The 26633-nt window shown below is 38.0% G+C and overlaps 2 long non-coding RNA genes across 2 annotated transcripts in view; both read left to right on the top strand.

The window, feature by feature from the left end:
• LOC139796727 (uncharacterized) overlaps positions 1-24935 on the top strand; it is a 42266-nt gene extending 17331 nt beyond the window's left edge. The window contains exons 2-3 of the long non-coding RNA XR_011726129.1: positions 9507-9636; positions 24886-24935. This is a non-coding gene — a long non-coding RNA (uncharacterized lncRNA). The remainder of the gene's footprint in view (positions 1-9506; positions 9637-24885) is intronic.
• On the top strand, positions 10243-11905 carry LOC139796726 (uncharacterized). Its single transcript, XR_011726128.1, has 2 exons — positions 10243-10304; positions 11653-11905. It is a non-coding gene; the product is annotated as an uncharacterized lncRNA (long non-coding RNA).
• Positions 24936-26633: the final 1698 nt, after the last annotated feature.

Genomic DNA, 26633 nt, shown 5'->3' with positions numbered 1-26633 from the left:
GGAGTCTCCTTCACTGGAGACATTCAAAACCCACCTGGACACGTTCCTAGGGGATGTACTCTAGGTGGCCCTGCTCTGGCAGGGGGGGTTGGACTAGATGATCTTTCGAGGTCCCTTCCAACCCCTAGGATTCTATGATTCTATGATTCCTCCTGGCAGCTTTCCAGCCACTCCTGCCTAACCTTGTGTCATTCTATGGGGCCCATAATGCAGGACCCTACACGTGGCCTTGGGGAATCTCAATAGGCAAGGCACTAATACCAAGCAAGCTGCTTATTAACTCACAGTGAATTAATTAATGTGGAACCACCATGCTTATTTCCTGCAAGGATTTGCTTCAGATGGTTTTCCAGGGAAAGCTAGGGGAGATGTTAACAAGGAAGCTCAACAAGATCCAAGCATCTCCAGATTATACAAGAGCTGATTTGTAAATGCAGAGATTCACCTCCCTTTACCTGTTGGCCAAGCTCCTTTTGATGGGGCCCAGGCTGTGCCTGACTCTCTGCACTCCAAGCACACACTGCTGGCTCATGTTGGGCATCCCATCAACCAGCACCTCCAAGCCTTTCTCCTCTGTCTGCCCCAGCTCAAGCCACCCTGCCCAAGGCAAGGAAGGGAAAGACAGGGACTGGGAGAATAGTGAAACACCCATTGTAGGGTCAGGTTCAAGACCACCTAAAGAACCTGAGGATGCACAAGTCAGTGGGACCCAGTCATATGCATCTTCCTAAGCTGCTTTCCAATGTATTTGAGGAGTTGTGGCAGAATGGTGAAATTCCCACTGGTGGATAAGGACTTTTCACGAGGGCATGTAGCTATAGCATGAAGGGTAAAGGTTTTAAACTGGAAGAGGACAGATTTAAATTAGAGATTAGGAAGAAATTCCTCACTGTGAGGGTGAGGAGACAAAGGAACACCTGTGAAAGTGTTGAGAAAGAGATAGGATGTGCTTTTATTGTTCTCACTACCTTCTCAAATGCCAAGTGTGTTTTACAGAGCTGTGTATGTGTTTCCTATTACAGATAAATGTAATACTGTGGGTATGTTAATGCCAGGATCTCCCTCTCCATTAATGTAATTGTTTGTCTCTCCCTCCCTCCTGTGGCTGTTCAGTATCCTTACAATCTACTTATGTAAGAGGTGTTGTAAATGTACATCTCTCTTCCTGGCTCTCTATATATTATATATATATATAATCCTTCATCTTGCTTCCGTCATACTTAGGGTGGGATGACACTTTGACCACAATAATCTGAACTCCATGAATGAAGGTAAAAAAAAACCAAACCAAAACAAAAATCTATTTTACACTCATAACTCTGCAAGGGGTTTCTGAAACTGCAAGCAGGTGCAGCAAGATAGTGTTTGGTTGCCTCAATTTGGTCCCCAGGAATGCCTCTTGCCTTGGCTCCTTTCATGGCCCGTTCATGAAATCTCCACTAATCTGTGTTTTTTAAGAACAGTTTTATCTCTCCTGTTTAAAACCATTATAAGGCCTGACCTATCTGTTTCATAAAATTATTAAAACCGGGGTATATATTTTCATTTTATGGAAATTATAATTTCTGGATTAGACAAGAGACATTGTTGACCAAGACACAATCCTTCTCTTTGATGTAATCACTGAACCAAACCCAAAAAGCTGAAAAGTCATAACTGTTATAAAACAGTATATAATTAATGAAATATAAATCATTCAGACCTGTTTTTATGTTCCAGTATAAGTCAAAATAGTTTGAAATAGTAATAGGAAAAGTGACAGTGCTAAGGGTGAATTAAAACATGAAGTTCAGTGTTACATTCAGGCATTAGGTGAGCTGAGTTACTTCTCACTGGGACATTAAAATGCCTGAGGCAAACCCATGCACTCACATGTTTGTTCCCTCAGATTAACAAGATATTTTCCATACTAATCTTTAAGAATGCACATTCGTATATACAATAATTTCCAGTTGTAAAACTGGAATATAACATTATTGACAGACACAGAATGCATTTACCATGTGCCATGATTAGTTTTTCAAATGCTGATGTTAATTAAAACAGCATCTGCCAGAAGAACTTCATTGGTATTCTGGAATCATACCTGGAAGAAAATAAAGTGCACTAACACAGTATTTCTGAGGATACTGGAACTGAGCACGTACTGAGCACACTGAATATTCTGTAAAAATAGTTTGATGGAACTATAAAAAATTTATATCTTGTCTAGAATTCCTCACAAACTACAAAAAGTAGAAGACAGTAATAACATCTCTAGATGTTTTGGATTTATTTTAAATATTTTTCAAGCTGATAGAGAGATTTCTGTCTTTCATTTTATAAACAGTTTATAAACAAACACCCCCACTCCCCCCAAAAAAAAACTTTATAAGTTTGGAATATTTTCCTTTTCCCCTTTACCAGAATAGTTAAGGGGCTTTGGTTTTGGTTTTTTTTTTTCATCTTTTTATGAAGAAACATTTTAAACAAAATGAGCTGAGATAGATGAGTCCAGGCCTCAAAATAATAAGCTTACAACATTGTTTTCCACCCTGCAGACATGAGATCCCTTTATCTACAAAATAATTTCCAACACAAGTCTGTCTGTATTTCCTATAAAGGAATGTACAGCATGTCCCAGTTCATATGAGAGCTGCCTCACAGTCTCAGATGATCCCAACCATTCTGTATCATTACATGTAATTTATTATCCAGTGAAGTGTACAAATCTCTACATTATAAACACGTGAAGATTTTTATGAAACTGTGCAAACAGTGCTTGGTGTCTCTGAGGATTCTCTGTCCTGGTGCCCTGTGCTCCAGTCAAACAAACCAACCAATGTGTGAACACTTTTGGCTCTGACAACAGTGCAAAACTCTTTAATATTCTTTTCATGTGGAAGCTGTTGTCTGATCATTAATCATGTTTAGTTGCACCTGCAATTATTTTTTCATATATTTAATATGCCGATTTTACTGCAGTGACTGTGATTGAAGCAATGTTAATGTGTTCATCTCAGGATCACTTCAATGCCAATCTGATCAAAGGGGGTGTTGGGAAGTGTCAAAGTTTTCAAAGTGTAGAAAGTTTTGATTAGATTTTGCTAACCTTTTCATAGCTTTATTTTCCAGAATACAGAATTTATTTCTCTCCAGGCACAGAAAAAATACCCTTCCATTAATATCCACTGGTTTTGAGCCAGTGTAAAGCCTTTCCAAAGCTTCAAGAGTGGTCCAGGTGTTTGTTTAGAGATGAGCACCAGCATGCAAGGACATGGTGTAGCCCTGCTGTTACTCCAGCATCCCCCCTGTTTCCTAAGAACCCTGCATCTTTTCTTCTTGCAGAATTCTGTATGTGGAGCTGACAACATCTGAGTGCAGCCAGGGGATGATACAGAAAAATAATTGATTGCCTTACCTTGAGTGCTGGGTTCAGCTCTGGGCCCCTGACTACAGGAAGGAGACTGAGTTACTGCAGTGTCCAGAGAAGGGGAAGCAGGGTGGGGAAGGGTCTGGAGAACAAGTCCTGTGAGGAGAGAATGAGGGAAGTGGGAATGTTGAGTTTGGAGAAGAGGAGGCTGAGGGGAGAGCTCATTGCCCTCTGCAGCTCCCTGCAAGGAGGTTGTAGGGAGGGGGGTGTTGGGCTCTTCTCCCAGGTGGATAATGACAGGAGCAGAGGAAATGGTCTGAAGTGGCAGCAGGGGAGGTTTAGATGAGACCTGAGGAAGAATTTCTGTACTGAAAGAGTGGTCAGGCCCTGGGACAGCTGCCCAGTGAGCTGCTGGGGTCACCATCCCTGGAGGGGTTTGGGAAATGTGTGGATGTGGCACTTCAGGACATGTCCCAGTGGGTGCAGTGGTTTTTTTCTGGACTGACAGTGGGACTTAGTGACTTTAAAGGTCTTTTCCAACTGTGACAATTCTGTGATTTTGTGATAGAGTAACTTCAGGTACTCTTCATAAGAAGCTCTGGTCTCTGCTAGAATAAGGATTAAGTTACATAAAGGAAAAACTATAACTTGGTATTTTTGAATTCTTACAATAGAGTACTTTGATGTGCACTTATTTCAAGTAAAACACCTCAGTAAAAGTCTGTGTGCTGCCAAATATATTTCCTTCCTTAATTTTTCCTTAGCAGTGACAATGTGTTAATCATTCTTTATTTAACTTTTAATGGCTTCTTGACTAATTGGCATATAAACGTTTTTATATATCAGCACAAAAGCTTCCTAATGACAAAGAAATACATTTTCAGATTCTTGGCTAACCTATCAAGCACTGTGATTTTCTAAACTCATTTCTGTCTTTGAAAGCTTAACTCCTGGGATCTGACACACTGGTAACATAAGATATGAGCTTTTATCACTCTGACTACTAATTATTCTCTGTAATTATAACCTCTTCCAACAATAACCATGATCATAAACTGGGTAATAGGGATAAAAAGGAAAGAAGTGCCTTCATTTACAGTGTAGATTAGAATATACTCACTTGATGGAAGTTGCTGAAAAAGAAATATCAATTTACAATAATGGACTTCTATTTAAAGAGAACTTCAGTATACCTTGGTCACAGGGCTGGTTTTTTGGGTTTTTTGTTTTTGCTTTTCTTGCTTTTTTATTTTTTTTACTTGCTCTCTCTCTAGCTTTGTCAGGGAAAACATCAATGCTCTGTAATGGCAAATCAGATGGAGGAGCTCTTTTAAATGGAATTCTTGACATATACAACATGACAGTATTACTTTTCTTTCTGGATATAAAGTGGCTAATTGGTTTGATATGTCAGAAAAAAGACAGCTCCTGCTCATAGTAATTCATAGATCCATTTAAAATAGCAAATCCTTTTTATACCATCTACAATACATCAGACTTGTTTAAGTGAATAATTTTTTTCCTGATGGCAAGCCTGTTAATGCAATTGTTCCTGAATATCTCTGGCAGATGGATCCATGTCTCCATCTGGCTGCATCATGTGCAGTCATTTGCATGTTTGTAAACTTGGATTATATCTGACCAGATCAGAATTTATTTCTTACCTCATAAACATTATTAATACAGATTTTGGCAGCTTCAGGCTTGCTCCATATTACAGGTGAAGCCAATAGTTGTAAAATTGTGTAGCTTTATGTATAGTAACAGAGTTAAGAAGGTGTCTAACAACTTGCTGTTGTTAGACAGATAGAAGGCTTTGGGAAGGATTTGATACAACATTTTATGTTGCAATAATTATTCTTGTCTGAGTAGGGAAATTAGGCATGTTTAGACTGACATAGCTGAGGCTGGTTTAATTAATACAACTAATCAGCCAGTATAGCTGCCTGAAGTGTATAAATCTGTATTGAATTCACAAGGAAACGTAAATCTGTGTGTTTGTATTAATACATTTATATATAAATATTATTGTGATCTTTCCTTTTCTTTCTCTGGCCTTGACTAATAATTATACTGGTTGAAAATTTCTTTACAGACTAGGTTAATTATCAGGCTTGTACTTGGAACAGTAATTGAGGATGAACTACATGCTGTAAAAAGGCCCTTGATTCTCTGCTGTCTTGCACTTTGTGTTCTCTCTGCACTACCAGGTTTTACCATTCTTTCTGACCCATGTCAGAAGTAGCCAGAGTTTTAAGCAGGAGTTGTAACATTTCATCTTTCCCAGCCAGAGATGACATCAAAGTGGTGTCAAGCACTGAGACATTTGTGGCCACTCAGGTACAGCAGGAGATGCTCAGCAAAAGGAATTTAGCTCCTCAGGACAGTGCACAAACCCAAAAACTCCACAGCAATTACAGAAATTTGCAGAAATTATCGAGCATTGCAAAGATAAATTACCATGTAGCCTTCAGGCTTAATACTCTGCGATGAGGGTTGCTGTTAGGAAAGAATAAATAAGCCAGCAGTTGTCTCTTTTGATATTGTTTAGCAGTTATGAAGCCCTTTCACTTATGGCAAACTACAGAATCAAAAATGTAGAGTGTTTAGCACCTCCTGAATGAAATTACAATGAACATTTTATCTTGGACTAAAGAAACCAAACTGCAAAACATTAATAGAAAAAACCCTTTTATCAAATAACACACAGAATTGAAATGTTCTTTGAATTTATGTTGTATTTTTCCTCTTGGGTAAGGTTAGTATCAGACATAAGAAGGATTTTTTTTTTATTTTTTTATTGATGACTTACTCTTAATGTTATGATCTGACTGAATCTATTCGCTGTTGGACAAAAAGCTTTTGGAAGAAACTTTAAACTGTTGCTTTTTCTTTCACAAAATATCTTTCTGAAAATAGTTATTTCTAACTGAGCTACATTTTCATAAATACTCACCAAAAAAACAACCAAACAACCTAATGATGGTCTAAGCTGATGAGGAATTCTATTTCTCAGTGATTTGGAGCATACAGATGGTCAGTTGTGATAGACCAGTTGATATTGAGTAATTTGTTCCAATGATTTATGTTTGGACACATACAAGCTGCCCACAGCCATTGCTTTAAAGAGATGAAGTTTGGTAGGAAAGAACCAACAACTTTTTAGAAAAATCCATATTTGATTTTTTTTTTTTAGTGTAACTGACTATAAATGCTGCAAGTATTTCTTCTATGTGAAAAATTAGAGAGATCTAACTTTGCTGAAAAAAAAGAGAAGTCTATTTCAGTGATCCTTAATCAGCTGAATCTCAGTGTGTTTGCTACTGGACACTGAGCCATTTTGGTTTTGTTCCTTTTCTGTGGAGCCTCTTACACCTGGGCACATCACCTGTCCCATGCAGGGCAGGGGGAAGCAGCTTCATTAACATCATGGTGTTAATTGTAATGCTTTCAAACATCATTCTCAGACAAGCACAGCCCAGTGGGTTCAGTGCCTTTTATTTCATTGCTTCAGTCTGCCTTGGAATCTGTTCTGGACAATGATTGCTTTTCCTAAGACATATAAGACAAAAGTAAATAATTCTGCTGTCACAGCAGTTACCATGTGCTCCTAATTAATCCTTGAGCAGCTACAAGGGTCTTGTGGAACCAGATGGTCCCAGAGTTCTGGCAGTGAAGGATCTTTCATTATAAATCCTGTGATGAAACCAGCTCTGTTCACAAACATTCAGTGTTTGTCCTAATTGAGAGGGAGGCCAATAATTTTGAAAAATGAAAAGTGGAGAAAAGCAGATTTAATTTTCAGAGCTTTTATTGATAAATAGGTTTGGGGCACAGAGAATCCAGGAGAAGGAGCAGTTCTAGTGTTCCCTCTCTGTATCTTAGTTAACCCAAGTATGAAATGAGAGTAAAGCTTTTCTTCCAAACCACAACACTCTTACATCTACTTTTCAGCAGTGCTAAATACATAATCAATAATATTTTTCTAAATATTGTGCAAATGTACCTAAAGATAATATTTCTGCCTTTGACTGAATCCACACACAACTGGTAGACCAATGATGGGAACAAACCCCTTTCTCAAATAAACTTAGTTTCCACATGAAAACTAAAAACTGTTTCTATTTTGCCACTGTGCAATTCACCTGTCCAACAATTTACCTTGTGTGCAGTAGCCCACTGTCCTTTCATCTTTTCATTTGAAAAGCAGGTTTGTCATCAGCACCTCTGCATCAAAAACACCCATTAAAAGAACATTATACCCTGTAAATACTCATTATTATTTACACTTAATGAATAACAATAAAATATATAATTATATGTATGAATATATATGTAATGAATATAGTATATGTGAATATATACAAATATATATAATGAATTATATATATAATAATTCTTTCCTTTTTCTGTGCACCTAAGATTTCTTTTATTGTAGATGTGGCCTATCCTGGGAGTATGTGAATTAAGGAATATTTATGAAACGAGGGAAAACATATTTGCTACATTTTCAAGCACTGTTGTGATGCATTCAGTGACAGCATCGCAGTGTTGCAATTGTCTGGTTTTATATAATCCAGTGAATCTTTAAAACAAATTATTTTCTGATTAAGATATAAAGTGAATGACATTTTGGTCTAGAGAAATCCCAAATCAGTCTGTGTGACAAACTTTAGGGGGTCCTGTCCTGGCAGTGGGGTTGGGCTCAATGATCTCTCGAGGTCCTTTTCAACCCCTAACATACTGTGATATTTATTATTTTTGAGTTTATAAGGAAGGCCTTTTTTCATTTGGTTTATTAGGAGCAAAGGACTTTTCTGGTAATTATTCTGGAGACCAAATTAGTGAAAATGGATGAAGTTACTTTACCACAAGACTAACATAAAAATAGAACTACCATTGCACAAACACATTATATTACTATTACTTATACAGTTCAATTAAAGTAATTAGTTTATTGTTCAAGTAAAATTATCTGTTTGCAGCTGGTGAATCACATAATTTGTACATTAATCATTATTAATATTCTATCAGTCAGTGAACATTAAAATAGAAGCCTAGCTATTAAAAAAGGTGTAATTTATAAGACAAGTGATGTTTCAATTGTCAGGGGCATTGCATAATGCTAAGAAAAGGCAAAGCTTGCTGCTTTTTAACTTGGCACCTCTACCAAAATGAGCAAAATCCCTAATGCAGAGTGAGATGGCAGCAGTCTGTAATTTGAGTACACGGGTCCTAAACACCATTTTTAGAGAGTAGCATCCAAGTTATTTCTAGACTCTGAAGTTAATTTTGCACCAGGCAAAAAAAAAAAAAAAAAAAAAAAAAAAAAAAAAAAAAAAAAAAGGAAAATAATCAGTATTTATGGAAATAATTTGCTCATGATTACTGGCTTTCATTTAATCTCGCAGATGTTGAATGTAGAATGAAAATATCTCTAGAGCAAGTTTGAGTGCAGTTTGGAATTCACAATAACTGAGGGGCTTGGAGTCTTTCATTTCTGAGATCCATGTCCTGTGAGGGTTACTCTCCTCCTGAGTAGCCTGAGCACTGATACAACAAACCCAGAAACATTCCATTTTAAAAATAATGGCACTGAAAGATAAAAGCTTGGATGGAAAACTTAACTAAAACTAATTGTACCTGTCTCCTTTTTCTGATACCATTAATCTGCTGCCATAATAAAAATCATCTTTGTTGCAGCCAGTGACAAGAATTCTGTTTTATTATCTCAAAATAATATTTTAGTGAGCACCTTTATGACTGAGTTTCAAACCAAAGCACTCATCCCAAGGGGTGATTGGTCACCAAAACTCTGATTGCTGAGGCCACCCTCACCCCTGGTACCAGGGCAGTCCCAGGAGCAGAACTGGAGCAGCACAGCAATAGAAAACCAAATCGGGGCAGTGCCTGAGCAGCTCCGGGATCTCTGCAGGAACAGGCACTGCCTGAGTGGGCAGCTACAGAGGTCTAGAAACTTGCCTAGTGTAAGGAGAGCTGTAGCTAAAACAAAATGAGGTGAGAAGGAGGTCTGATTATTCAGAAGAATTAAACAAGAAAAAGTATGAAGTAAGAAACACCTTAAGAAAGAGTTTTCACATTTTCAAGACTGAAATTGCCTACGGAGGCAGAGAGGGAGTGTTTCCTTTCCCAGCTCTTCCCCATGCAGAGTTCCTGCTGCAGCCACTGCTGCCATCCACAGAGAGGAGCTGGAGACCCATGGCAGAGGGGTGCAGAGGGAGGTGCTGCAAGGAGCCCAAAATAAAAATATTGTGTACACCGAGGTATCATCTGCAACTCTTTTTCTAACTGCAGTAATGTTAATATCACATTACCAAAGTTCAGATTTCCCTCCCATTCAGAGGGCAGGAAGCTTTTCAAGGGCTTCAGGACTGACTCCCCTGGCAGAACCCCCCTGACAATGGTACCCTGAGGGCAGGAGTGTGGCCAGGGGCAGGGGGGACAGAGGTGACAGAGCAGCAAACTGTGCTGCAGGACTGGAGCGACAGACACAGTGTCCCACATCCCTGCCCTGTCTGCCACCACTGCTAAATCTGCTCCTTCTACCCCAGGGCTGGGAATGGTTTCCTCTCCCTGAACTGGGCTCTGATTGCTTCTATGAAATACAAAAAGTACTGTAAAAACAAACAAACCAACAAAAAAACCCAAACAACAAAACAACAAATAAACCAACCAACCAAAGAACCCAAAATGAACAAACAAACAAACAAAAAATAATTAAAAAACCCACGCCAAAACTAAAAAAAAAACAAAACCCACCCAAACAGTTTTAGTGAAGAGATGGATCCTTTTTCAACAGGTAAATAGATTTTTTTTCCCATTGACTTCATTTTTTCTGCTCTTCTTTCCCTGGGTCTTCTGAATAGACTCATCCCACCTCCAAACAGGAAATGTCCATCTGAGGAAGCTGGAATGCACCATCACTTGTAAGGTAACTCCTGCAAACTGTAAAACCTATGAAAAAGGGACCAGATTGGCCTCAGTTTATGGTATAGTTGCATATAAACACTGGGGATACAAACTGTTGGGGAAAAAGCACTTTTCAGCTTCCCCCTTTGAAAACGAGTTGGGCCATTGGTCCTGCAGGCTGAGAGAGAGCATCAGAGATGTGGGCAGGAGAGTCTGGTGCCAGCAAAAAAATGAAGTTAGCATTTACCCAGGGCTCCACCAGATGCTGGGTTTCTGTATAAGTCCCAGTTGTTGTTAAGTGTATAGCAGTTAAATGTGTAGTTAAATGATGGCTTGAAGGTTTAGAGTCTGATGGGTGTTTCAGTCCTAGAGCTGCTCCCCAGCCTGGCTGTACCCTGTGTGTTTCACTCCAGAGACACCTGAATTCACCAATTGCTCCTGGAGACACCCACAAACTCCAGAACTCATGTAAAATACTGGAAAACATCCAGGAACAGCTGAGCCAATAATATGGAAGTCACCCAAGGAGGGGTGACCTCTCTTTTACCCACTCATTTCCTGGGGCTGTTGAAGCCTATGAGGAATTCCTCATAAAACAAAGAAAGGCTTCCTTAGCTTTATTAAAACCACATATACCAATCTCATTATAAGTGTGAAGTTGCTATTCCCAGGTAATTTTACACCATGTGCTCCTAGGAAGGGAAACAATTAATTGCTGAGATAACCCAGCAGATGATCTGGAAGCAAAATGAAATCAGTCCCCTGAGTGCTGACTCAGATGAGCAGCTCTGGCCTCTGCCTGGCCAAACACAAGCCCAATTTTATTTGGAGTATTAATTAATTTGAAACTGTAATTTTTTACTATTATGTACTATTACGTCTTTTTTTATACATTTAATTTCTCCCATAACTATATCACCTAATTCTTATTTCTTTAAAATTCACACTCTGCCCTCCATAACTGCTTGTGCTAAATAAAAACATCAGAAGGTGAGACAGTCAGGATACCTGAAATTAATCTTGAATTTCTTATTCATATATAGAGAAATAAGGAAATAGGAAGAATTGACTCAACAATTATGAATGGTAGCAGGTGACAGCCTACAAAGACAATACTTCCATTGCACATCACACTCATTTTTCTTCTCTATCCTGTTCTGTCTTGGATCTGCTGACTGCATTTTTGGAGAGGTACAAAACTTCAGGTACTGGGACACATACATTAAATTGAAATCCCAGGGGCTACTCTAAATTAAATAACAAAGCCCTGTCTGGTTCAAGTCAAGAAATACCAATTTCTTAACTTTTGTTGAAATTACATATAGTTCTGCAATGAATTTAATGACAGGGTTTTTTTATTTTATTTGCAGGTACATTTTCAGAATCAGGTTTCCAGCTGAAATCAGAAAGCAGAGCCTCTCCTCTAATATTGTGCAGCTCATCACTGACAGGACTAAATGGCAAGTTACTGAAAATAGCTGTCATAGTGCTGCCTCCATAGCAAGCTTTTGGTTCGAATGCCATGTAGTATTCTTAGCAATAGTATCTCCAATGTGTTTTGATCTAAAATAGCAGAGCTCAATTGTGCTTTCTGACCTTCTGAAAATAAAGATTTGCTGCTTACTTGTTCCTCTTGCTGGCAATCTTTGCATTGCTATCTCAGAACCATTGATATTGCACCAATAACTCTTAAAAGGTATATTTTATATACACTTACACTTTCATGTTCCTCTTTTCACTTACAAAGGAACTAATCTTTTTTTTCTTCATTACGCTTCTACCTCAATTTTTTTCCTTCAGTCAACTTTTATTGCACTCAGTTGTGAGAGAATTTTCAAAAGGAAGACAAATTTCAATCTCTTTAAAGGAAACAAGGCACAAGAGTAATGATATTCATCATCTGAGAGAACTTAGTTTTTTGGGAGAAAATAAAACAAAGCAAGGATTTCCAGAGGCCACTCCTAGCTCATGTAAGTCTCTGTTCAGGAGGAAATTGGTCACTGTAACTAAAACCATGGACTCAGGACTTTCATCTGGCATAGCAGCCTTTCTTAACAGTTCACCTTTCTTGATAATGCAATAATTAAGAAAAATAAAATTGGAGTATTTCCTGTTATGTTCATTCCTATTTGTGACATTTTTTCTATGCTTCCTTTTTTTTCTTTTTTTTTTTTTTTCTGTAGGAAAAGTTAGATGGTTCATTATAAAGACAGCAGGGTGAATGAGTGAATTAGACATGCTTGAGATAGTAGTGATTCCATTCATTCCTCTTTGCATTAAGAATATTCCCAAATACTGGCATTTTCTTCAGTGGTCAACATCAAAGAGGTATCTGCTCTTTATACGCACAAGGAAGGAAAAATTCTTGCATAATACACATGGCTTTGAATGGCTCCATTTAACATTAACCCATAGTATGGCTTTCTCTTTCTAAAGATTAATATTCTACTACTATACATAATACTATTTCTTTATTACCCCAAGGAATCATTTCCTTTATTCTTCTGAATTGCTTTTTGTACAGCATTTCCTCCTCTTACTGCCACTTGTCAAGGCTGCACATAAAACAATATTTAGTGGTATTTCCTGACGTGGTCACTACAGAAAGCAGCAGTAAATTCTCCCCAAACAAGGCAGCAATCCCAGACTTGATGTGTTGCCTTAACCAAGCTCTGCTGCCTGCCACAAGGCTTTCCTGCTTCTGCCTGAAGGGAGAAAACACTTTGGGAATTAAATTCAGGTGTTCCATGGGAAGGACCAGAACAGCCCCAACAGATGCAGCTGTGTGCACAGCAGTTTCAGGGCTTTTGAGAGTTTCTTGAGGTCTTGTCAAGCTCCCTGGGCATTTTGCCTGGGATCTGGGAACTCCTGGGAATCCCCCAAGGGCTTCTGCTGCTACCAGGTAAGGCTGAGGGTACAGGAAGGGTATTTCTGGCAGCTCCTAACAAACCCTCCCAGCTGTCTTTGGTCAGGACTCCCTGCAGCCTTTGTTCCAAGTAGCATCTGGTTAGGGAGAGGGAAAAATTCTCAGCTTGTGTGACAGCCAAGCAGTTCATGGGTCTCCCCTCAGCCTCCTCTTCTCCAAACTCCACATTCCCACTTCCCCCATTCCCTCCTCACAGAATTTGTTCTCCAGCAGGTATAATAACCATAATAACCATAACCATAGCATGTGTAGGTATCCTCCACCATGTCTAAACCAGGATTTAGTGGATGATATTCTCTTTGGCATTTAAAACTTTTATGGGGGTAGAAAGCCCACCCCAAGCTCTGTACGTATCAATGGTTGAACTGCCACACAAAAGTTAAAGGTTTCCTCCAGCCAGAGCTGAGCCCCAGGATTTGCTGCCTGAGAGGTGTCAGAAGTTGTCAGGCTCCTGAAAGTGGGAGCAGAAAATCAGATGGCAGAGCAGGAATGAAAACAGGAACTGAAAATGCTTTTCTTCAGAGATGGTTGGCACACAACTTTTATCTGGTTTATACATAAATGGGTCTTTGAAGAGCTCAGATATTCCCTACCTAATTGGGTGCAAAGTTCACTCGCAGCCCCTGACTATTCCAGAAGTTGATTATTTTTTTCTAACATTGATCTGTATCTAAAAGTGCTGCAGTGACTTTCCCAAAGGCAAGTTCCACCTTTCTGAGTACAGAACACTATTTTTTATTTGTAAAAGTATTAGGCTGAAATTACTTTTACACTTTGTCATTGTAAGATCTGAGTTGTGGTTTTTTTTCCTCTAGTGAGTTACCATTTGAATATCTTTTATTTCTGAAGTGCCATGGGGAACTGCTGGGATGAGATTGTGTTTTGCCATGGATTTTCCAGTTGAAAAACTGAAGTGGGCTGGCAAGTTTAATCTCTGGTGTGGAAAAGGACTTTAGTTCTGCTATAACCGTATTAAAGTGCAGTTTTAGGTGTCATATAAACAGCAAAATTTGAACAAGCATATTCAATATATTAAGGAAGAAGAAATTCTTTTTTGAAGAAAAATAAATTTTTTGGAGTCCCTCTGATACTTACACTTTGTAAAACCTTATTTACTTTTTCTGTCCCTGACACCATAAAAATGAAAATGTACTTCCAGGCTGAGTGCATACAGACACAAGAGAAACCTCCAAAAGCTTCTGTGGTTATTCAAGAAAGACCTCTGCATAACCCTGTGATTATTTATAGGGTTTGTTAATCCTCCATTTTGATGTGCACTTCTCCTTGCTGAATAACAAGATATTTGAGAAGGCAAATTTAAGTCATTTGCCCAAATTCAGACACTATTGAAGTACAAATAAAAACCATTAACTCTATTCTCCTATAAACTCAGTCTGTGGCTATAGACAATGCTGTAAATTAAATATAAGTCCCATATGAAAATCTTTTACACTTCTCATTTTGAACATAGAAAGCTGCTCACCTTACAGCCTCACATTTTTGTTATTTTTTTGATTAATTTATGAAACTCACTTGTTCCCCTATGGTAAATATCAATGTTTGTTTAAGGAACCTTCCATTCAGGGGAAGTAAGTAGAGAGTCCCACTTCAAACCTACTCATTAGTTATGATTAATTAGTGTGAAGAATAATGAGGTATCTTAAATGAGAATAACAATAATTAAATTGATTGCATGAATTCTTGGATTAATAAAATCCAATCATTCTCATATGTAATTGCCCCAAATTTCATTTGTATCTCCTTTTTAATAAGTTTACTAATGCTATCAGAAAGTAAACAAAACAAACTAATTATAAATGAATACAAAGTTTAATTAAATTACAAAACCCTGGCAAGCCATCGTTGTGTACAAATTAGTTCAAAGTCTTTATTTATCCACAGAATACATTTAAAGTCTCAAGAATGCTCATTTGTGAGAGGATAATATGTAGAAAATGGAACAGCATCTTTCATGCCCAGGAAGAGAACTTGAGGTTTCTGGGTGGGTAATGGGGCATATTTTTCAGATGGTGAGATCACAGAATTTTCTCTTGTTATATGGGGAACTTTAGTTGGGTTTAGGTAAGATTGGTACCCAGGAGAAAAAGCCAGTTTACACCATTTAGAAAAAGCAGGGGAATTTTTAAAATTTTGATGGTAAGAAGATTGATTAATTTATTGCCCTTTGTTTCCTGTAAGAGAACAGGTTCTCTTTTGTTAATCAGCACTGGAGAATAAGATGAGAATTGTCAAGAAGGAACTGTGTATAACTAGAACAGTCTAAACTAGAATGAAAAAATGTCTCAAAAAAGGTGGATATGAAAGACAAAAAATGTAATCAGGTGTTTAGTGGGACTTAGTGAATACATAATTATTAAGAGTAACACTGGTTCAGGGATGAGAAGATGGGTAAAAAAAATTGAGAATTTTCTGTTTTTCTTTAAATTTTCAGTTTTCCTTTTGCTATCTATATATATTTTGAGAGAGACTAATGAGAGCCTAACACAGTCATGCTGAGTGCTCCTCATGACCCTCCTGTCCCAAGGCATCCCAGGAGGATGAGCTGCTCCTTCACCTTCCCAGGGCTGGGGGTGAGCCTGACCTGTCTGTAGTTACCCACCTCCTCCTCCTCCTCCTGACTCTTTCTGAACACTGGAGTGACATTTGCTTTCCTCTCCTGTTCCTGTTTTTTTGTTTTTTGTTTTTTTTTTCCCAAGCAATTGCAAAATAATTTCCAAAATAAGACCTGGTGGTTGTAGGAACCTTTAGCTACTGAGTGTCTGTTAATTTAACTTGGGTTGATATTGGAAAGCCTTGGGATTAGCATTATCATAAACTGTAGGTAATTGCTAAGAGATGGGCTGTTTCTGATTTAATTTTGACCAAAAACTTTAGAATAACAACAGAAATTAATTCCAGCAGTGTTTCTGTTTCTAAGGCAAGGAAGCAGTGATAACAGTGAAATTAATACAATAGGCTTGAGAAAGATCAGACCTGAGGGACCTCAGCAAACTGGTTCTTACAGACTTGAAAGACTATTCTAGAGAATAATCTCTCTATTGTGAGGCTGGAGCAGAGCTGACAGGTGCTGAAAGGAACCACACTAATTCAAAGGTGGTAAACTGCCTCAGACCAGGAGAAAGAAAAGACTCCCAGTGAAAGCTCAATAGGGCTGTATCAGGAAATCTTGAATTTCCTAAAATTAAAAATCAAGGAAAGTCACACACAATGGAGACAAAGCAGGGTTTAAAGAATTAACTGAGGCTTATAGGAATGAAACTGTACAAAATGCAAAAAGCCTAAGATGTGAATTTACATCCCACAAAGGACTTAAAAAACACTAAAAAATTTATAGAAAATAAATATGTCTATTCCTAGATGAGGGGATGCAATTGCTGATAAAAAGAAGCCTTAAAATATTCAACTCTTTCTTAACTTCTTGACAAAATAGGTTAATTGTTAACACAGAGTTAATGGAATTAATTTTAGCAATGAAATAGAATGCTACAGGATGAAAATACTCCTTTATTTTTTTCTACATTTAAAACTCAGAAAAATGCAACAAGCTTTTACACATTTAAGAAGTTCATTGCATTCACATGATTAAATACATACACATATTTATGAAACTTAGTGCTGAATTAAAAAAAAAATGAGAGGGAAGTAGATAAGAATTTTTTGAGAGGATGAATATAGGAACAAAGCATACATAGGGAGTTTCTGAAGGCATGGGATGGCAATACCTCCCTGGGCTTTTTTGTCTTTTTAATGTCTTGAGGGTCTGCAAATATGTCTGATTAAAAATACAGATAACTGGTGTACAAAATTGCCTGTTAAAGCTGTCTGAGACTGTTCTCAGTGTAGTGTGATGAAAAACCCCAGACAGTTGGGTTTGGTATCTTCTGTCTTTCTCTAGTGCTTTATTAATCCATGGACTGTATACCAGTATTTTGTTGTTTTGTCACTGCTGCTGTTCAAACATATTAATTCCTTTCTTTTAGATTTTCTTTCTGATAGAGAAATAGTGAGTTTCTAAAACTGAAACAAATATACAAGCTTTAGGCCTTGCTGAGTGCACAGGCCACAAGACAAAGAATACTTAATGCTAAGTAGGGATGGTCTGACAGGAGATGCTCTTGCTCCTGGGCTTTATAAAATAAGCTTGACTTGCTGTCCTGATTATGACCAAGATCACATTCCTGTAACAATCCCAAATGACACATGGAAAACCTGTGCTGAAATGGAGAGCCTGGAGACTCAGTAGTCAGCTCAGTAAAAACTCTCCTGATAAAAGCCCAGACCACACGTTCTCTTTTCTGTGTAGCCAGGTTGCAGACACCTTTCCAGCTCTCTGAAGCAGTCCCCTTGGTTTCTTCTTCTCTGAGGCTCTCACAGCCTTTGGTAGCTGTCACTGCTCTGAATCCAGGAGCCTGGGATGAAACTCCAGGAGCCTGGGAACAAAGAATCTGAGCAGAAGTCATTGCACTGATTCATGAGACATTTTCAAAACAAAGAAGTGTTGATGAATCAACTGGAATATTCCAAGTTCTGCTGTTTGCATGACTTAGCCAAACATTTCCTTAGCAAAATCTTCTGCCTTGCTCACCCAGCTCTTCATTCCTGGCTCTGATCTGCTCTAAAATCAAGAGCCAAGTTGGTCACAAGTGGCTCCCTGGCTCCTGGTGGTTCAAAGCCCCCAGGACAGAGGGAAAGCTTTTCAGTTCTGTTCAGAGCAGACACATCACCTCCCATTGCTCTGGTTTTCACTTCTCTCTTGAAAAAGGAAGGATTATTTTTCCAAGAAACATTGAAGTCTCTCAACTCTGGGGAGTTATTTTACAGAGAGATGAGTGCATGCAGTTAATTGGCTTGTTCAGAAACACATTACAAATCATACATTTTCCCTGAAGAGGGGAAGAAATAAATAACCTTTGTAGGGGAAAAAAAATTAAAAATGGTAGTTCTAGAAGTTCAATCATTAAAAGAGTTTATAGAAGTTTAAACACCAGACTATACTAAAACATCTTTGGCCTCTTGTTAATCCCTGGAACCTGAATGATGACTTGGATAAGTAGCCAAATTTATTTTTATTTTGTATAATTTTCAGTTAAATCTAAATTTCTCATATTTAACATGAGCAAAATCTTTAAAATTATAGAAAGAAAAAATATGTTAAATTCACAAGTTACATGTTGATAACATTCAGCCATCACTTCTCCCTGTTTCTTTATAGGCTTATTTAGATGTGTCACAGATACATATTTTAATTCTTCTTCCAGCCCTTGAAACACACATTAAAACTAAAGTCCTGATGAAACACTGATGTGGTTACTATAAATTGTTTCTCTTTAGCATCGTGGTCCTTCGCTACATTTAAATAAGTTTTCAGAATCAGTCGCTGTCACTTGCACCAGTGAAAGTTACATTAAAATTTATCTGGTGTGCTTCTTGTACATGCTGTGAAAGAACTCAGTAAAATTTCAGCAAAATGCTTTGCTTGTTTTCTGTTGAACAGATACGGGTGACCTCCACAGAAAGAAAATCTAATTCAGTGTTCAGTGACATCCATCACTTTGCCACAGTGAATTATTGGGGGTTGGTTCCCAGCTGAATCCTTCAGTGGAACTGAAACCCATCATTTCAGTCTGAGTCTCCCCAGAACGCTCACCTTAAATAGATGCAGACTCACAGAGGAGTCAAGAAGAAAAGCAGCATTTTTCCTCATTTAGTCCAGTCACAATTGCTGTAACAGCAAGGGCAAAAAGCCAAGGTAACATGTAATTTAGCACTAAAAAGCATACACAAGGTGCTCTCACCCATGCTTCTTAAAGGTGAAGGACTCAGCATTCAGCCTTTAGAGCCCGTGGACACATCATTTAGCAGAGCAGCAGGATGGTCCTGATGCCTGTTTTATTTACCCTGTGCACACCAGATCTCTCTGCTCACTGCAGAGCCTGCAGCTGGAGAGCTTCATGATGCTTCAAGATGTAAGGATAAGATGTAAGGACAAACCAGGCTGAGTGCTAAGGTCTCACTCACCTAGGGAGGCCTGAAGCTTCATTGTTGGTGACTCTGTACAAGCATCTGCCTGTGAAGAGATCACATCCTCTGCTTCTCAAAAGCACTCCCAGAGCAGAAGAGTCTCAGGGCTAACTGGTACCCAACTGGTGAATTATCTGTGCAGAAGTTTTGACTGAGACATCATGTATGACAAGACTGAAAAATGGCTAGGTATTGGTAAAGGAGTCAGAAACACAGAGAGACTTTGCATACTTGTGTGTGTAAAATTCTCTTGAATTAATAAGAGTCCCACTGAAAGGTTTTCATAAGATTTCTGTGTGTCCTTCAGCTGAAAGAAATCAGGACCTCTTTCTTGTCCTGGACTTAATATCTTGGCTTTCTCACTCCCTTTAAAGTTTGCCTGTTTTCTTCCTGTGCTATACCAAGGAAATATTTTTCTCCTAAACACACTTCTTCTCCTCATTCTGCTCAGCACACCAAGAGCAGATGTGCTAACAAATCTAATGCCAGAGTGGTGATGCTGTACCTTGAGGCAGCCTCCTACAGGTTGCTTATGATCTGTATTACAATAAAAGAAGAAAACAAGAGGGCTACTGTGTCACTCAGGAAATGTACAGCATGTCTAGCTTCCAATGAAAGTGGTCAGAAATAGGTAGACGTAAGTAAAATTCAACATTGTACTTCATAAAAAACCAGCTGGTAGACAGAAAGCAAAATCCCATTCTTGGCAAGCAGTTTAGTAGTGCCTGACTTCCAAAATATGATCCAATAATCAGACCAATAAAATGGTAAATGTAAACTAGAATCACGACTTTGCTGACACTAACTGAAGAAGGGAAGCAGCAACGTAAGAAAAAGTCTGAGAAGAAAAAAAAGAAAAAAACTGAGAACCCATGAATCCCTCCATTTCTTCTGCTTTGTAAGAACTGTCAGAAGAATCTTGAAGAATAAATTCCTGGCCACTTGAGGAGAGGTCAGTCATGTAGGAGAAGTTAACTGAAGGTCTGCCTCTGGATGTAAGACTTTTATTTAAACATGAATTAAGCTCTCGATTACTGAATCCAATCAAAGGAGTAATTGTGTGCTCTAATGAGTTGGGAACACAGCTTGCTAAGAGTCTTTGTGCTTACTCTTCTCCAACAGCAACTATAAACAGCAAATATTTTCAGTCCTAGAAGCAGGCACTAACTGAAAAATGTGCTGTTAATTTCTGGAAGTGCGATTAGAAGAGACCAAAGGTAAAATTACTAAAAGAATATTGATCTTGGTTCAGACCAAGCAAGTCTTGTGGCAACACAGCACTTCAGAAGGAATTACATTGGGCAATGGGACTCATTTCAGAAGTGGTCTTTTTTTAGCCAAAAAAACCCCCATAGCAGCATCTGTTAAAATAAATCCTAGTCACTTAGGGATTTTACATTTCATTATTAAAACATATAAAATAATAAGGTAAAACATAGGTTTATTTCCATGCCTGTTTTTATCTCTATCTCTTTTTCCTAAAACACAACTTCTAAGAGCCTTAATTCCCCCCCTCTTTCCTTTTTATTTTCTCTTTTAAATAGTTGATGTTTTGTTAACGAAGTAACTCTACACTGCATAGTTATGGCTCTTCCTTCTCTGATTTATAACAGAATAAAAACTGTACAAATATTGGTACTTTTGAATGTCAGTATTACATTTTATTCTGAAGGTGACTCTAAGCATATTGATAACTAAAATATGGATTGTGAGAGAGGAAATAAATGTCTCTCTTTATTCAGTCATAAATATTTAGAACACTAGGCTGGACCAGAGCTTAGAGCCCTACCTTATTTTTCTGCCAACAGCATTTTAATTTTATTCTTTATGTTAGATGCTTGTCTACCAAGTTGTAAAATATTCCATTCAGAGAGAGTTTGCAAATTTTTCAGAAATTTAGTTTTTCATTTGAAAAGCTTCTCTACTAAACCCCCTCATTTGTCCTACTTGGCACTCACACCCAGCCCAACCCTCTGTGCTCCATCACCTTTCTTAAAGTGCTTGTCCTAACATCAGGACTCCAGATGAGTTTTTATGAATATTCATGGAAACTGCACTTTGCTGCCAATCTGCCACACGCTTTTTCCAGCCACAAAAAAGCATCACCTTGTGGTCAGCTTATGGAGAAGTAAATCTCCTACATCTCTGCCTGCAGAGCAGCTGCCCAGACAGCTGTTCTCATTCACTGCTTTCTCTTTCCACATCGAGCCTTTCCCTTTGTCACAGGAGGAAATGAGGCTGCTGTGATTTACCCTCTGCTGGTCACTATTTGCTGCCAATCATTTCCTTGTTTGATTTTTAGGAAGTGTTTTTCTTTTGGGAATGTTTGCTAACGTAGCTGTAAACAGAGCAGTGATGTAGTGCTAAGCAGGAGCTGGTTTAGTGACCATTTGCTGTGTGTCTTCATGTGAAGTCCTGGAGCACAGACTCGAGAGCTTGGGGGGCAAAGCCCAGAAACCCCACAGAGCCCCCAGCCAGAGGCTGCCCTGGCAGAGAGGAGCCTTCAGCAGGTGCCTCTGTACAGGCAAATGCTCTGCAAGCACAACAAACCCAGGAGGTTCCATTGCCCATGGAAACCCAATCCTGCCCTCTGCATTGTTCCAGGGAGAAACACAGATAGAGCCACTTGCAGCACTGAAAGAAACTAAGGCAAACATAGGGGTTTTTTCCTTTTCCTTTTCCTTTTCCTTTTCCTTTTCCTTTTCCTTTTCCTTTTCCTTTTCCTTTTTCTTTTTCTTTTTCTTTTTCTTTTTCTTTTTCTTTTTCTTTTTCTTTTTCTTTTTCTTTTTCTTTTTCTTTTTCTTTTTCTTTTTCTTATTCTTTTTCTTTTTCTTTTTCTTTTTCTTTTTCTTTTTCTTTTTCTTTTTCTTCTTTTTCTTTTTCTTTTTCTTTTTCTTCTTTTTCCTTTTCCTTTTCCTTTTCCTTTTCCTTTTCCTTTTTCCTTTTCCTTTTCCTTTTCCTTTTCCTTTTCCTTTTCCTTTTCCTTTTCCTTTTCCTTTTCCTTTTCCTTTTCCTTTTCCTTTCCCTTTCCCTTTCCCTTTCCCTTTCCCTTTCCCTTTCCCTTTCCCTTTCCCTTTCCCTTTCCCTTTCCTTTTCCTTTTCCTTTTCCTTTTCCTTTTCCTTTTCCTTTTCCTTTTCCTTTTCCTTTTCCTTTTCCTTTTCCTTTTCCTTTTCCTTTTCCTTTTCCTTTTCCTTTTCCTTTTGCTTTTCCTTTTCCTTTTCCTTTTCCTTTTCCTTTTCTCTTTTTTCTTTTTTCTTTTTTCTTTATTTTTCCTTTTCCTTTTCTTTTCATTTTTTGTTTTTCTTTTTTTATTTTTATTTTTTCTTTTCCTTTTCCTTTTTCATTGTCTTTCTTTTTTCTTTTTATTTTTTCTTTTCCTTTTTCTTTTCCTTTTCTTTCTCCCTCTCTTTCTCTTTCTCTTTCACTTTCTTTCGCTTTTTTTCTTTCTTTTTGTTTTTTTTTTCCCTGTGCAGCCTATGATGAAGCATATTAGAGTCATCTAACTTGAAAGAAGCCAACATATTTAAATAAGTTTTCATTTTTTCTTATGAAATTTTATTTATTTGTGCCTGGCATTACTTGTACTTCCCACTTGTGCTGCTGCTTTCTGTGTGTGTGGCTCACAAGGGTTATCTTGTTGGACTTCATATTGTATTTTGGTGAGTGGATATTATCTTTGGGCAGATGTTGGGGAAGTTTTTCTGTGGAATAGGAAAAGAGTAGGATTTAGATTTCTTCCCACATTTATTTTTTATATACTTTTCAGTATGTTCTGGTAAAAGGAGCTAATAGTGAACTGAATGTCTTCTGATGATTTAAAATGATTCAGACTAACCAAAGTTAAACCTGACTGTCACGAGCTGGTCTTTTACTTGGCAGTAAAATGGGAAGTGAAATTCAGTGTCAGTAAATACAAAATAAGACACATAGGTGAAAACAATCCTGTACAGCTGTGAAGCTTTAGAACTGGTTTACTATTTTTTTTAATTGCTTCAGTGATTTGGTGAGTCACTCAGCTGAAAATCTGGCAGTGCTCAAAAAAACCCAAACGGAACACTAGAAATTTTTAGTAAAGGAAACGAGAACTAAACAGCATAACTACACCTCTGAATGGAGCAAAGTCTGGGGTATTGAATGCATTTCTTTCAAAATAGAGAGAATAGAGCTAGAAAAATGTACAGAAGGGCATGAAAATGCTGCCCTTATGGAAAAGCTGATGGATGAAGAGTTATTTAACTCTGAGGAAGGGAGGAGAGGAGTGGGACAGTGGTCAAAAACAGCTGGGAAAAGCAGGAAATGTTTCTCACAGCACCTGCAGGGAGGAGGGGGCAGGGATAGAAGTTTAATAATCCTTTAAGAGGCTTAAAGATTTGTTTTTCCCCTCCAAAATGTAGTATTGATTATTGTAAATCACTGAAGGAAATATGGTGTTTATAATTGCATGAGTGGCTTGGCTTCAAACCCTAAAGAGACAACTGCCTTGAAGGGAAGTGAGCAGGGATTATGATGTGCAAAGGTTCTTTGATAGGGATATGACCCCCCTTCAGGAAAATCTGTATAAAACATATTTCTGGGAGCCAGCAATTACCAGTTACCCTCTGTGTGCAACTTTTTCTGAACCATCAGAACAAAAAATGGCAAGAGACAGACAAAAGTAGCCTGCCTTTTCTCTAGGTTTTTTTCTACCAAATATAACATTCATTTATTTAGTTTCCAAATCTCAATCTGTTGCCCAGTGTTAAGAATTTATGTCCCTGTAGCAGTGTGTTAAGAAAACAGAAGTAGGAGATTTAGAGGGAAAATATGTAGTATCATGTCATAGCTACCTGGGGGGGGAGGAGAAGTGAAATTTGTTTGGTAACTTGGATTTTTGAGACCTCCAGGTGTACTGTGGTTGGTACTACTGACAAATAGAAATCAGCCAAATTCAATTTGAGCTGGAGAGTTTAGTGCAGAGTAAATCCTGAGGCTGGTACTAACAAGGGACACTTATACCAATTGCTTCATTATGGCTATACATAACTTTTTTTTCTGTATTCTAACCAGCTTCATATAATGCAGATTTTCATTACATAATAATGGATTCACTCTGTCAGAGGAAGTGAAATGCATTCCCATCACTGGATGTGTCACAAGGTCTGAGAACAACAGCACAACATCTGTGATGGAGCTGGAAGGGTTGTGCAAAATCCTGCTTGGCCAGCAAGTGCTCTCTGTCCCTTTATAGCCACTGATCTCATTCTGCAAGTGCAGGGGGTGACATTAAGCAAAGACATTCAAGACTGAACACTTAGAAAAATTTCCCATGATGATGATTCTGTTAACCTCCTGACAGAAATGTGAAATATGGAAAAAAATAGATTAGATGAAAGGCTGGTAAATGTGTCCCATGAACACCCATCCAGCTCCCCGGTACTGAGAAAATCATCATACACCCTAAAGGAGCTTTAAGTTTGATTTCTGTGATCACAAACCAGTGACACAGTGCTCCTCATCTGTTGTCCATAAAGCCTGTAAATACTGTAAAGTATTATTTTTTTAACTGGCCATTGCCAGTTATTAAGTGCTGATCATACAACCTGTGCTCTGCCTACCAAAAATATCTGGGATTCAAAAGCCTCTCCTCATGTTTAGGTACCCAGAGGGAACAGATGGATATGAGCAGCCAGACCCCCCAGAAGAAGTGTTTCCAGAGGAAGAAATATTTGAAAACAATAAGGCAAAGCTTTGGATACAGTTAGATATACATAAATGTTAAGTCAAAACAGCCAACCATTGACTAAACGTAAAAAAATAAAAAAGTTTTTTTCTTTTATTCCATTTTTGCATTTACTCTAAGTTACAGGTTTTGAATGCTTCTTAGCTTCTTTGAAGTGGTTTATCAGAGACATTCTAGAGCCAGGTAAGGACAAGATCAATATCTGTGTGTTAAGAAGCAGACAAGAAACATGAATTTTCTTGAGGGGTCTGCGGCAAGAATGTTTCAGTTATTTCTGACTTCATCTTCCCTAACCAGGAAGATTCACATCCTTACACCAGGATACTGATAGCAAGTGAAAAAAAAAAGGCTTGTTGGATATGTGAATAAGTCTGTGGAATGGTCTCACAGGAGTTTGTGGAAGGCCTGAGCACAACGTATATGTGGGAGGCCCTGTTAGTGCCAGGCTATTTTTGTCCAATTAATGTTTTAATTTCACACAGAATTATCACCTCATGTTTTCACTGGGTTTGTTGTTCTTCTACACTGATTATTATGAACTGCAGAAGGAAATGATCTTTGATAGATGGTTGCAATCAGGATGATAATATATAATTTTGATTAATCAAGGGAGTTTGATTAATTTTTATGTTGAATTTAGAATAATTCTATGCTGGAAGAAAGAGCTGTTTGCTCTCGTTCAGAATGGGTGATAATAATGAGTGAGGGGAATGTTTCTTTGAATCCTCCAAACACTGAGCTGTAACTATCCAGATTTTGTTTGGAAAAGGTAAATAAGACACAGTGAGTTCCACATCAGTGATATTCATGAGTACATAGATTGTATGCAATGCCTGTGTAATATCTGAGATCTCAAATATAACCTCTACTTATTTGTGTGTTTTATTTCCTTAAAGACTTTTGAGAATATGATCAGCACCTTTTTTTTTCTCCTTTTTTTTTTACCCCTATGCTACCTATGGTGCAGTTCCCACAAAATCACACCAAGTGCAACCAAGTTGTGTCCCCTTGACAGTCTGTGACATCCTGTCTGCATAAGTGAGAATAATTTTTGACTGGAAGTCTGTTCTCTGTATTCACTTGTGAAGATTTTTCTAAATTTCTGCAGGACTGTCAAAGGATGCAGTGTGCATTTATGTAGTTGATCTTTTTGGCATAGTTCTGTATTAGTCTGGCATGATCTCATCTTAGGTAACGTGGTCTTTGTACTTCTTTAGCAAATAGAACAACCACATGGAGTATGAGAGACCAAAAAAACCCAAAAATGCCAGCTTTATTGGGCAATGCACACTGCCTATGATCAAAAGGGTGTATTAAAAAGATGAAAGAAAGAGATCCATGAAGTTATGATGGGCCAATGAATACCATTGAAATCAAATCAGCCAATGCTGGCATTCATATTAAAAAATAAAAAAAAAAGAAATCCTTTCTGTGTTTACTGTTGCTAGCCAGGACAGAAGTGATTTTCTTTCTAGTAATTTTACTACTGAGTTTAGTCTGTCATAAGTGGGTGCACAGAAATTAATAGCATGCTTTTTCAGTCACTGCTTCTAGTACAGAAAGTACTTGGTATTTGTAGTTCCTGCTGGATAATGGTTGCAGAGAGGCTCTTGCTTATCCTTATTCCTGTAGGAAACAAGGGCACTGCAGGGCTCTGCCAAAC

Source organism: Heliangelus exortis, chromosome 5 (assembly GCF_036169615.1).
Source record: "Heliangelus exortis chromosome 5, bHelExo1.hap1, whole genome shotgun sequence".
NCBI lineage: Eukaryota > Metazoa > Chordata > Aves > Apodiformes > Trochilidae > Heliangelus > Heliangelus exortis.
Note: the sequence above shows the minus strand (reverse complement) of the source record. Positions and strands in the feature narration are given on the sequence as shown.